This window comes from Mchenga conophoros, linkage group LG12 (assembly GCF_057382185.1).
Source record: "Mchenga conophoros isolate Kocher_MC1m ecotype Shallow Benthic linkage group LG12, M_conophoros_male_GT1.1, whole genome shotgun sequence".
Taxonomy (NCBI): domain Eukaryota; kingdom Metazoa; phylum Chordata; class Actinopteri; order Cichliformes; family Cichlidae; genus Mchenga; species Mchenga conophoros.
In genome coordinates this window covers 21,798,331-21,809,150 of record NC_140537.1, presented here as the reverse complement: position 1 = coordinate 21,809,150, position 10,820 = coordinate 21,798,331, and positions in this window count along the sequence as shown.

Sequence of the window (10,820 nt, the reverse complement as noted above, 5' to 3'; positions counted from 1 at the left end):
AAACACCTGAGTTTCCTAATGTGTTCTCAGCTTGTTATAATTCTAGACAAAGGGGAGTAGCAATTTTAATACATAAAAATATTAATTTCACAGTAATCGATACAGTTATAGATCCAGAGGGCAGATTCTTAATCATTAAACTATCTATACGTGATAAAAAAGTAAAAAGTATTGCAAGTGTATATGGTCCAAATGTTGATGATCCCTCATTCTTTCACGGTTTTTTCAGTGCACTCTCTGAACACTTAGATGGCACAATTGTTCTTGGAGGCGACCTCAACCTTGGACTAAATGAAGACATGGATAGGCTCAATACAGCGGGAACTCAGCGTAATTGGCAGTCCACAAATATAATCAAACAGTATATGAGCGACTTTGGTCTTTGCGATGCATGGCGCTCCCTTCACCCCACCAGTAAGGAATATACTTTTTTCTCACATGTTCATCACTCTTACTCTCGTCTGGATTATTTTTTGGTCGGCAGCTCACTGCTGAACGACATTTCAGACACTGAGATTCACCCTATAGCTGTCAGAGATCATGGTCCTGTATCTTTAACACTAATGCACAAGAATAATACTACGCCAAGAAAAAACTGGAGATTTAATATATCACTACTTAAAGATGAAGACTTTATTAAATATTTTTAAAAAGAGTGGACTTCATATTTAGACTATAATGACACTCCCGAAACATCAGCTTCTGTTCTATGGGAAGCAGGGAAAGCTGTGATGAGAGGTAAAATAATTTCTTTCTCATCGCATAAAAACAAAAAAGAAAACAAAAATATTCAGGAATTAGAAAAAAACATCAAATCACTAGAAGAAGCCTACGCGTCCCACCAAGATCAGGAAACATTGAACAAAATACGCAAAACAAAACTAGAATTAAGTGAGATAATTAATAAAAAAACAAAATTCTTAGTACAAAGACTACGCTTACAAAATTATGAACATGGTAATAAATCTGGTCAATTTCTAGCAAACCAGCTAAAAATAAATAAAGAAAAAACAACTATATGTGCTGTTCAAGATTTATCTGGGAACACAATATATGAACCGATACTAATAAACAACATTTTCAGGGATTTCTATAAAACGCTGTATTCACCACAAATAAACCCATCTAAAAAAGAAATCGATCAGTTTTTGGACAACATAACTCTTCCAAAATTATTAGACACTCAAGCAATGGCACTGGATTCACCACTGACACCAGGTGAACTCCAGGAAGCCCTGATAAGTATGCCCAATAATAAGGCTCCAGGTCCAGACGGCTTTCCTGCAGAATTCTACAAAGAATTCTGGTCGATTCTAGCACCAGTTTTCTACAGAACGTTGTTGGAAATTAAAGAAAAGGGCAGACTTCCATCAAATATGAATTCTGCAAACATTAATCTCATGCTAAAACCAGGCAAAGACCCTGTATATCCCTCAAGCTATCGTCCAATATCCCTTATAAATGTAGACCTTAAAATAATCTGCAAAGCTCTCTCAAAGAGACTGGAGAAAATAACCCCCTCTTAATTCATCCTGACCAAACTGGTTTCATAAAAGGTAGGCACTCATCAACAAATACACGCAGATTACTTAATTTGATAGACTACTCATACAGTAAAAACCTAGAAACTACAATATTTTCTTTAGACGCAGAAAAAGCATTTGACAGAGTTAACTGGAAATTTCTATTTGCAACTTTACACAAATTTGGTTTTGGATCCTCTTTCATCAACTGGTTAAAAATATTATATAATTCCCCAACAGCTTGTGTTAGAACAAATGACCAGACATCCTCCAGCTTCTGTCTCTTGAGGGGCACCAGGCAGGGATGCCCACTCTCCCCTTCGCTGTTTGCAATTTTTATTGAACCACTAGCAGCAGCAATTAGACAGAATTCAGTAATTAAGGGCATAAAATGCAAGAACGTGGAACATAAAATCAGCCTTTATGCGGATGATGTGTTACTCTTTCTCCAAAATTCACAAACCAATATCTCTGGGGTGATTGAATTGATAAACTCTTTTGCAAGAATATCAGATTACTCAATTAACTGGTCAAAATCTACAGTCTTACCGATTAATTGCTCCCTCCATAATTCCTCTTCTACACCACTGCAATCGGGAAATAGAAAATATTTAGGTATTAATGTTTCTCCCAAGCTTGCAGATCTAACTAAATTAAACCATATCCCACTTTTAAAGAAGGTAGAAGATGATCTGGCCAGGTGGAAATGTCTACCCATATCACTCATGGGAAGGGTTGCCGCTATAAAAATGATGGTCTTACCAAAAATAAATTATTTATTCTCAATGATCCCAACTAAACCGCCACAAGATTGGTTCAGATCTCTAGATTCATGTATGTCCAAATTCCTTTGGAAAAATAAACCCCCACGTATAAGCTTAAAAACACTATAAAAGACCAAGGATAAAGGAGGATTAGAACTACCTAACTTTCAGCACTACTTCTTAGCCAACAGGCTTCAGTTTATCTCAGGATGGCTAAATACCCTCTTAGATGAACCTTGGCTAGATGTAGAACAAGCACTTTGCAATAATCTAGAGATCTCAGACCTACCATTTATCAGCTCAAACATCCAACGACATGAATGCTTCCAAAGCGTCAACATCAGCTCTTCTCTGACAGCATGGTGGGAGTTTCTAAAATTGACGGCGTCTTCATTAATCCCATGCAAACGTACACCTATCTGGAACAACCCTGACATATTACAAAACAATAATATGATAAACTTTTCAGATTGGAGTGGTAAAGGAATCAAATATTTAGAACATATACCAGAAGGAACAGAATTTATTTCATTTGATGGACTAGTTACACAATATGGGATCAACAAGAAAAGATTTTTAGAATATCAACAAATTAAATCCATAGTAAAAAAGAAATTTAAACCGGGTCAAGTTGAACTACAAACACCACCAAGTGTGGTTCAATTTCTTACTCTTAAAACCCCCAAATTACTATCCAAAATATACAGAATGCTTTCTAAAACAGATGAATCAATATCACTTCCTATTGCAAAATGGGAAGCGGATTTATCAGTTAACTTAGACCTAAACTTCTGGTCTCAGATTTGCTTAAAAACCTTTCATCTAATTAGAAATCCCAGTCTTCAATTAATTCAATACAAAATATTACATAGAGTGCACTATACAGGTCATCGGATGTTCAAGATGGGCTTTACGTCTACCAACAACTGCTCACACTGCCAAACCAATTCACCGGACAATTATATCCATGCTCTTTGGTTCTGTCCACCAGTTCAGAAGTTTTGGCGCGAGATATGTGAAGACTTATCAAAGTGTCTGAAATGTAACATTCCAACTTCCCTCTTAGTGTGTTTGTTGGGCAGCTTAGATAATGTCACTTCAGAAAAGATTATCGCCCATATGGTTTTCACTGCCCTATGCATAGCCAAGAAAACAGTCCTCATGAACTGGAAAAATAAAAATAATCTTAATTCTAACCAATATAGAAATTATCTATTAGATTACATTAGTCTTGATACAGCCTCTGCCACCACATCAGACCAATTGCTCTGGGCTCCTTTGATCAGCTCCATCACCTAGTGGGGGTGGGGGGTCATAGTTTGGTCCCGCCTTCACTGTTGTGATTGGTGTGGGGGTAGGGACAGGCTTAGGGCGTGGGGGGGTTCCCCGGAGGCATCTTCCTTGGGGGGCTCAATCCGGGGTAGCGGTCATGTCCGGTTAGGGGCTCTTTTGGCTCTCAGGTGACTGTTTCCTCGTGGCTGCGTGCAGCGGGGCTAGGGGAGGGTCTGTGCTGACGGACGTGGGTTACTGACCTGGTAGCCTGGCTGCCCCTGGGTGGGTCCGGGATGGGCGTGAGGTTCTGGGGGCGCTCCGTCTCTGGGCTGGGGCCCTGGCAAGGCCTCGGGGGCTTGGGTCCTGGTTGGTGTGTTGCCGGGGTTGTGGGCGGGTGGGTGCATGGGGGCCCAGCCCTGGCGCAGGGTGCCGCTGGTGCGTCGAGCCACCTGGGGGGCTCTTCAACTGGTGGGGGAGATTGTCACATCTTGCAGGAGCTTTCCGCTCTTCAGGAACTCTCTCTGCAGGAGGGGGAGATACAGGAGAGGTGGAGGAAGATCTCAGCCTGGGCGTGAGTCTATTGTCTTATGTAGTCTGGAAGATGAGTGGATGATGGGGTGGGTGCAGTTTTCTCTGTGGTGGGGTTGGGTGGACTGTCCCGGGCTCTGTGGGGCCGGGAGGCACTGCTGCACTGGGTGGGCCTGGACCCCCTTTCCCTGGCGGGTCGCGGAGTATGGGGGTGCCTACTGGGGTCATAGAGTTCGTAGTGTCCATCCAGTGTAGACCACATTCACAACCTTGCTGACAATGAACACATTTGGGAAACAGGAAGTAATGGCATTGATTGCAATAAAGACTTTTTGGATTTTTTGTCTACATGGACACAATAAATATTTTGAGGTGCGTTGACAGTTCGCAGTAGCCCTTCAAAGTTCTGCACCTATGGATACAGACAATCTAATTTGCTTCCTAAATGTCTTGATGCATGCTCAATCATCCAGGTAAGTAAATCCCCAAAAGTGGATTCTAGGCATAGCGTTTGTGGGAGAAATGTTTTGTCACTCATCCAATTGACTTCTTCAGTCTCAGCTGACTGCAGGTTTCCCCAACCTTATAAACAGTACATTTGCATAATGACTGAAACCAGCCCACTGAAGGAACAATGGGCTGGGAGGACAGTTCCTTATTCTTAATAATGCAAATTCTCATGACCATCATTATGCAAATGTATTGTTTATAAGACTGGGGGAACCTGCAGTCAGCTGAGATTGAAGAAGTCACTTAGATGAGTGACGAAACGTTTCTCCCACAAAACGTTACATCCAGATGAACAGAATCAACTTTTGGAGAGTGCTTCCTAAATGTTTTTGCTGAAATTGTTTAAATGAACACTTTCATGGTTATTTAACAAATGATCAAAACTAAAGTACCAATGTGAGATATACATCATTCCTATAACACCAATTTTCTGGTAATAGAAATATTTAGCTCACACCATGCTCCCTGTATGATACATTATAAATTTAATCAATTAGAACTTTACGTATTTAGACCTACGGCTAAGCGTTGCAGTAAATTATAGGATATACATACTGCTGAAGACAGTGTTGTTGTTAATGTATGTTTGGAGGCGTTGCACCCCGGAACCTTAAGACGTTTTTCAGGGTTTTCCCTGTCATAATGTTATGTGAGAAACAGTTTCCTGTATGTGTTGCGACCAATGACTGTATAAAAGATGGACGACGCGACACCGCCTCCTACCATTGTGCAAAAATGAAGCCAAAATATCCCGCTTGTGGAGGCTGCCATCTTGCAAATTTGGAGCCAGAGTCTGCGCAGTAGTGACTTGAGGTGGAGCGACTGTGTAACACTCCCGCCCACACACCCACTGGACGTGACCGCAAACACGCCCCCCTACACTTTTTACGTAGCACCTGTGGCTCGAGTTTTTTGCTGGTTTACCGCGACTGACGACTCGTTTAATTAAGGTAAATACAACCATGTCATTGTTATAAAAAAAGAAAGACACACAGTTTATCATCTTATAGTTCTACAATCGCTCTGTTGTTAATTCGTTTGCTAGATTAGCCGCTAGCATACGCACTGTGTTGGAGGCTTGTTGCTAGTGTAACAGAGTCATAAATCACATTGTTATAATTACACAAAATGTGTTCTAAACCCCCAAACTGCTCCTTTTATACCTGACTTTTAGGACCTCCAAGCCTGTAGTTGTGTTCATTATCAGTTAGAGCCCCTCCTCATTCTTTTCTTCTTCTTCTTTGGTGCAATACTATAAATACAGTGTACCCGTTTTGCCTCTCCCCTTTTCCTACAATTCCCCTGTGGGAGAGGTGGGTGTCATTTCTTTCCAACACCTTGAAACACACATAATTCATATTTAGCCACCCTGATGTTTATGATTGCGATGTTAGTTCAGTTATTGTCATTATTAAGCCTGTTTTTGTAAGATGTTATAAGTGTGTAGTATGTGTGTATCATAAATGTGTTTTAGGCGCCATAAATGCTAGCATGAATATATACTCCTTGCTAGCTTGGGAGCTGTGGTGGGTTGAGCTAACCCTCTTCCCCACTGTTTGTATTTGGTCTAGGAGCTGGAGTGGGCAAATTATTTACTTGGAGGTCTTTCTTTCTTTTACCTTTTTTATCAGGTATGTCGGATTTCATGTTGTTGTTTTTGTTTTATCTTATGTCAAATATGTTACGTGTAAATGCATATTTTATGTTTAATGTAAAAATAAATGCCAGCCCTTTTCCTACAATTCCCCTGTGGGAGAGGAGCTGGAGTGGGCAAATTATTTACTTGGAGGTCTTTCTTTCTTTTACCTTTTTTATCAGACACAACGCAGAATCACACCGGTTACACTAGCTAGTTAGCGATGCTACACACCTGCTACTCTTAATAGTCTTCAACACTTATGTTTTTTTATCCATTTTTAGACAGCGATGAGATCAGCTGCACACTCCACAGAGGCCCAGAGTTACTGTTAATATGAAAAATATAATGCTGTCCTTTGAGATTTTAACATAAGACTGAGTGTAATGGATCTAAAACTGTTTAAATCTCTAGTCTACAGCCTGGTAACATGGAAACTTTAAAAACAGCAGCAGAACGTTTCAGTAATGTAGTCTAATGTGTTCTTTTCATTTAATAATAATCCATATTATGTATAACAGCTACATTCACCCTGGAGAGAAACTAGTGAGGGAGACCATCAGGACCAGGCTGGGTTTCTGGGTCCAGAGGTTTGGAGAAACTTCTTCCCTTTCTTTCATCACAGCTGTCCTGTGCCAGAAGTTCTGTTGACCCACTGAGAGAGGCATCATTTAAGAAACACCAGGAACACTGAAGCTCATCGCATTGATCAAGCAGGACTCATGATGTTCACCAGCAGCTCCCTCACAGGGAAATCTTCAGAGCTCCCCCGTAGGCCCGCCCCAGAAGATGGATAAACCCAGCATTTCATGAACACTGTGATGGAGACCTTTGGTTTGTGTAATGTTATAAATACTTGGATACTCCCCAGAGGCTCCGGACTTTTATATAAAGATATTATATTCAGTCCTGTAGAAAGTTATATATTTAAAAATATATGATCCTCTTTGGTTACTCTGGTATGAATAACTCTGAATCACTTTATGGTAAATAACCCACTATGTGAAAAAAAACTGTGAAAGAATTCCAGATGACAAGTTTGTAGTCCAACATACAAGTGACGACCTTTGACTTTCATCAGGTTTTATTTAATTGTGTTAGAGAAACTCAAACGTGCTCTTCATGCAGCTGAGTACATCAAGTGTTTAAAATGGAAGCTGTGCAGGTCTGAGATACAAACTGAGGTCCTGTTAATGCTGATATATAGTGACACAGTTACAGGGGTGATTAATCCTTTTGTTTTTTTGTGTTTAACTTTATCAATAAAACAGCTGCAGCTTTCACTGCAGCACATGTGGTACGTTAACCTTTGTACTGTTTTCATCAGTTCATTTTGCAGTTAACATGTTGGATGATCTGTCTGCTGTCACTGGGTGGTGCTGAGGTCTGAATCTGAGGGCAGCTCCTGTAATCACAAAGAGAACAGAACCATCAAACTCAAATGTAAATTTTATCCCTCAAAATTGAAATAAAGCTGATTCTTCTGTCCTCACACACTCAGGATCTGAAGTTCTTCTCTTACATTTTTTTCAGTATTACAGTACACTACAGTACTTTAATCCATAGTTTCCGAGTAATGAGGAGCTACAAGGTACAAGCTTTTTTTTTTTAAAAAAGTTACTGTTTTTATAGACGTGGCAAGAGACTGAAAACATGCTGTTGTTTGCACATATTTAATAATCAGCTCTGCACAGGAGCTGAAGCAGGATGCAGCCTGTTGCTTTTCCAGTATAATACTACTAAAAGTACAGTAATTAGTGAGTAGCCCGGAGCGTTTCTCTTGATTTCTTTAGTCAGGGTAAATTCATTCACCTGCACGGGTTAGCTAAACGAACCCTGACAGCCGAGTCCTCATCTTAGCTAGCTAGGTCTCAGGACCGAGCTAAGGTCGGTAGTTACGGATTAGCTTACAAACACGTTTAACTTACCGAAAAAGTGCAGCGGGGCCTCGGGTCCTTCTGTCGGGTAGTCCAGTTTACTGAAGAACACCTCAGGCTGTCAGGTTAAAACACTCGGTCGTGTCTTCGTAGCGTAAACGCTGGCCCTTCTCTCAGAGCCTACGCTCTACCTGCTATTCGCGAACAGAGATGCGCAAGTTTCTCCGTGACTGCAGCTGCCAGTCAAAGCTGTTATGATGACGTTTCACCCCAATTTAACATCACCGCGGTAGGAATTAGAATCAAACTTATGGGCGAGAAGACCCCTTGGACATCAATCAGCGTGATGAAAACTATTGATAACAAAAGAAAGAATCTTTGGAAAAAAATTATCTGAGGAGAATAAATTTATTTTAGTCTGACCCCAGTCCCGTCCGCTAACATGGAGGAGGCGGAGTTTATGACCTATACTGCAGCCAGACACCAGGGGGCGATAGAGATGTTTTGGCTTCACTTTTCACTTTTGGGGAGCTGTCGCGTCGTCCATGTTTTATACAGTCATTGGTTGCCACTAGCAGCAATGTAAATTTAATCAATTAGAACTTTACATATTTAGACCTACTGATAAACGTTGGAGTAAATTATATAACATGCTTACCTTGTGATGTACATAGAGTAAGCCAGAGGAAACTCCTCTTCTTCCTTGCTTAATGGGAATGTTGTGCATTTCCTGGTTATTTTGAATTTCCTGTAAATTTGCAGTTTTGAAGACGCAATGTTGGTTTTAAAGTCCATATCTGTAAATCGTGATTAAGAGTTGAGTAATTACTAAAACCTGTGATTTAAAACTAAAAACCTGCAGTCTTTGGTTGCATTGATAATCATGGATCTGAATACTCTTCTGGAAGTTTTTGCTGATGGTCAGTAATTTGGCTTTCTGAAATTCTGTTACTCCACCATTAACCAAGAGATGATATGAGAATAGCAGGGAAACACACATACATATGTATGGAATATTTAAAAAAGAAATTTAAGTATAGGCCTGTGAAACTTCTTAAACCTATTTTTTAAAGTACTTTCACATGTAAATCTGTGTACTAATCTGTGAAGAAAAAGAACCAACATAAAACTTTAAATTCAATAGTTTTAGGCAACATACAAAATAGGACCACAGCAATTCATCCATCCTCATCCGCTTTGTCCGGGGCCGGGTCGCGGGGGCAGCAGCCTAAGCAAAGAGGCCCAGACCTCCCTCTCCCCAGCCACCTCCTCCAGCTTATCCGGGGGAATACCAAGGCATTCCCAGGCCAGCCGAGAGATATAATCTCTCCAGCATGTCCTGGGTCTGCCCCGGGGCCTCCTCCCGGTGGGACATGCCTGGAACACCTCACCCAGGAGGCGCCCAGGGGGCATCCTTGTCAGATGCCCGAACCACCTCAGCTGGCTCCTTTCGATGTGGAGCAGCAGCTGCTCTACTCTGAGCCCCTCCCGGATGGCCGAACTTCTCACCCTATCTCTAAGGGAGAGGCCAGCCACCCTTCGGAGGAAGCTCATTTCTGCCGCTTGTATCCGCGATCTCGTTCTTTCGGTCACTACCCACAGCTCGTGGCCATAGGTGAGGGTAGGGACGTAGACCGACCGGTAAATTGAGAGCTTCGCTTTTACACTCAGCTCCCTCTTCACCACGACGGACCGGTGCAGCGTCCGCATTACTGCAGCTGCAGCCCCAATCCGTCTGTCGATCTCCGGCTCCCTTCTCCCATCACTCGCGAACAAGACCCCGAGATACTTGAACTCCTCCACTTGGGGCAGGAACTCATCCCCGACCCGGAGTGGGCACTCCACCCTTTTCCGGCTGAGAACCATGGCCTCAGATTTGGAGGTGCTGATCCTCATTCCCGCTGCTTCACACTCGGCTGCGAACCGTTCCAGTGCGAGCTGGAGGCCCTCACCCGATGAAGCCAACAGAACCACATCATCTGCAAAAATCAGAGATGAGATTCTGAGGCCACCAAAGCGAAAGCCCTCTGCCACTTGGCTGCGCCTAGAAATCCTGTCCATAAAAATTATGAACAGAACCGGTGACAAAGGGCAGCCCTGGCGGAGCCCATCACCCACCGGGAACGAGTCCGACTTATTGCCGGCAATGCGAACCAAGCTCTTGCAACGGTTGTATAGGGATCGAATGGCCCGTAGCAATGGGCCAGACACCCCATATTCCCGCAACACCTCCCACAGGACACCCCGAGGGACACGGTCGAATGCCTTCTCCAAGTCCACAAAACACATGTAGACTGGTTGGGCAAACTCCCATGCACCCTCAAGTATCCTGGAGAGGATAAAGAGCTGGTCCAGTGTTCCGCGACCAGGACGGAAACCGCATTGTTCCTCCTGTATCCGAGGTTCGACTAACGGACGAACTCTCCTATCCAGCACCCTGGCATAGACTTTCCCAGGGAGGCTGAGGAGTGTGATCCCCCTGTAGTTGGAACACACCCTCCGGTCCCCTTTCTTAAAGATGGGGACCACCACCCCGGTCTGCCAGTCCACAGGTACTGCCCCTGATCTCCACGCAACATTGCAGAGGCGTGTCAACCAGGACAGCCCTACAACGTCCAGAGCCTTCAGGAACTCGGGGCGGACCTCATCAACACCAGGGGCTCTGCCACCAAGGAGTTGTTTAACTGCCTCAGTGACCTCGCCCCCGGAA